Source organism: Nannospalax galili, unplaced genomic scaffold (assembly GCF_000622305.1).
Source record: "Nannospalax galili isolate Female #2095 unplaced genomic scaffold, S.galili_v1.0 scaffold62, whole genome shotgun sequence".
NCBI lineage: Eukaryota > Metazoa > Chordata > Mammalia > Rodentia > Spalacidae > Nannospalax > Nannospalax galili.
This window is the reverse complement of record NW_008348573.1, coordinates 1,444,640-1,446,865: the sequence shown is the minus strand read 5'-3', so window position 1 is coordinate 1,446,865 and position 2,226 is coordinate 1,444,640. Positions and strand designations below refer to the sequence as shown.

The window sequence follows — 2,226 nt, the reverse complement described above, 5'->3', positions numbered from 1 at the left end:
CCACTTTTGAAAGAGATGTATCTTTGCTCTGGAAATTGTTATTGAGTATGTTAAAGCTGTAATGAAATGCTTCTTCTAAAAAATAAAAAAATACAGTATTCTTATTATTTTATGTACCAAGGTAAAATAACCCTATTAAAAATCAAGTCTACTGAAAATAATAAAATTAAATAGGGTGATAAACAAAGAACTAACCACATAAACAAGATGCTGGGATTAGAAAGATATCAATCTGTCAAAACAAGATGGAGCATGCATACAATTATGAACACATTTACTTAATGTTAAGACTTGCAGAAATTGTGTGCTAGGTACTTGGGGTTTGTTATAATATTCTCATGATTTCATTCTAGGAAGATGAAAATGTTTCACCACTCCAAAATAATTTTTCAAAGATTTCTTTATTTCACCAAAATGTCTTATTCTTAAACCAAAGGGGAAAAGTTCTTACAAAATGGAGGCCATGTATGGTGATCTGCATTAACTGCTTATTTGTTCATTTTAGCATGATTTCCATATTAATAAATGACAAGCCATTTTGATGAAATATGCAGCTATTAGCTATTATATTCATGAAATACTGAATAGTATGATGCTTACATAAGTAAGACACTAATAAGGAAAGCAAATTTCTGTCTTCAAGTTTATATTCCAAGCTGTGGAAGGTAAATGCTAAAGTTGTAGTGAGTTTCCTTTTTTGAAAGACTTTCTTTTTCTTATACTCTGTGAATGGAAGCCACACTTTGATAGTTAATCTTGATTTTTAACTTGACTGGATTAAGAGATACCTAGTAGAGATACTTTAGTAAAACAACCTCTCACTGTCTATAATTATGTGTTTCAGAGAAAACCAGACCATGAGGGCTTTGACCTAATCAATGGTTGATCCACTGATGGATTCAAAAATTGAGTAGACTATTGGGAAGTGCTGGAACTGTGGAAGGCTGGGCTTAGTAGGAGGAAGTGGCTACCTGGGGGCATGTCTTTGAAGGGTGTACCTAGATGCTGGCCCATTCTGTTACTCTACTTCGTGGCCTCTATGAGGTGAGCAGCTCTCTTCACCAAGCCCTTTCTCCATAATGTTTCTGCCTTGCCATCAGTTTAAAAAGCAGTGAGGCCAGCAGACCACAAACTGAAACCAGGAGCCCAAAGGACGGCTCTGGCCAGTTTCTGTCCTGTAAGAAGCCTGTGTGACCAGGGCAGAATGCCAGTCAAGGGATGCTCTGATGTTTGGCTCAGAATCTCAGGAGTATTTTGGACCCTTGGTAAATCATTAAGAGGAAACCTTTTTGAGAATGGAGAGCAAAGGCTATGCACATGCTGAACCCACTCAATTTCCTTGGATCATTTAGCACTATATGTCTCATCCAAACTCATGGTCCTGAAATCTCTTTTGAGGGGAGGGTTATTTAGTTAGCATAAGATTTCTAGGTCTGGTGGACTTCGCCAGATAAACTCTCCCTCTGTATTTAACAAAGGTTCAATGGAGATAGCATAGGACACTATCTGATTACATGGCTAGTCCCCCTAACTTGGTCACCATTTCAAGAGTGTCCTTGTGTCAGAAACTACAAAATATCCTTTATATACATGATGTTCAAACTTGACAGTTACCCAACAAGGTCATGCCTTTTGGTTCCATTTTACGAACAAGAACAACTGAGGCTTAGAGAGTTTGTGTATGAAGCAAACTACTTGAGGTCATAGATCAGTATTAAGGTCAAGGATCAATATTAAAATCCACATGTGTCATATTTGGAAAGTCATTTTGTTTTCTCTTACAGAATGTGACCTTTGACACAGTTTTAGCTTTAGTAGTTAAAAGATTGTGGAATGAAATACAGCGACAGAAGTAGCTACATTCGTACTAAATGTGCTTGAACACACGTAAGACCATTTATAAACTGCCACCTAAAAGGTTTTGCTTAAGAATGTGAAGCTGGAGACATGGCTCAGTGGTTAAGAGCATTGGTTGCTCTTGCGGAGGACCCAGGTTTGGTCCCCAGCACCCACATGGCAGCTAACAACCATCAGTAACTCCAGTTCCAGGGGATCTGACACCCTCTTCTGACCTTCACAGGCATTGAATACATGGTACACTTACATGCAGGGAAAACACTCACATACATAAAATAAAAATAAATAAATAAAGTTTAAAAAATTTGAAGAATGTAAAGCTATTAGAAAGATATTAACTTTTCTTGTAAAAAAAAAAAACAGGAAAAT

General features: G+C 36.9%; 1 protein-coding gene across 14 annotated transcripts in view; it reads right to left on the bottom strand.

Annotated features, from left to right (window-relative positions):
• Ica1 (islet cell autoantigen 1) overlaps positions 1-2,226 on the bottom strand; it is a 157,953-nt gene that overhangs the window by 22,267 nt on the left and 133,460 nt on the right. The gene's annotated exons all lie outside the window — the stretch shown is intronic.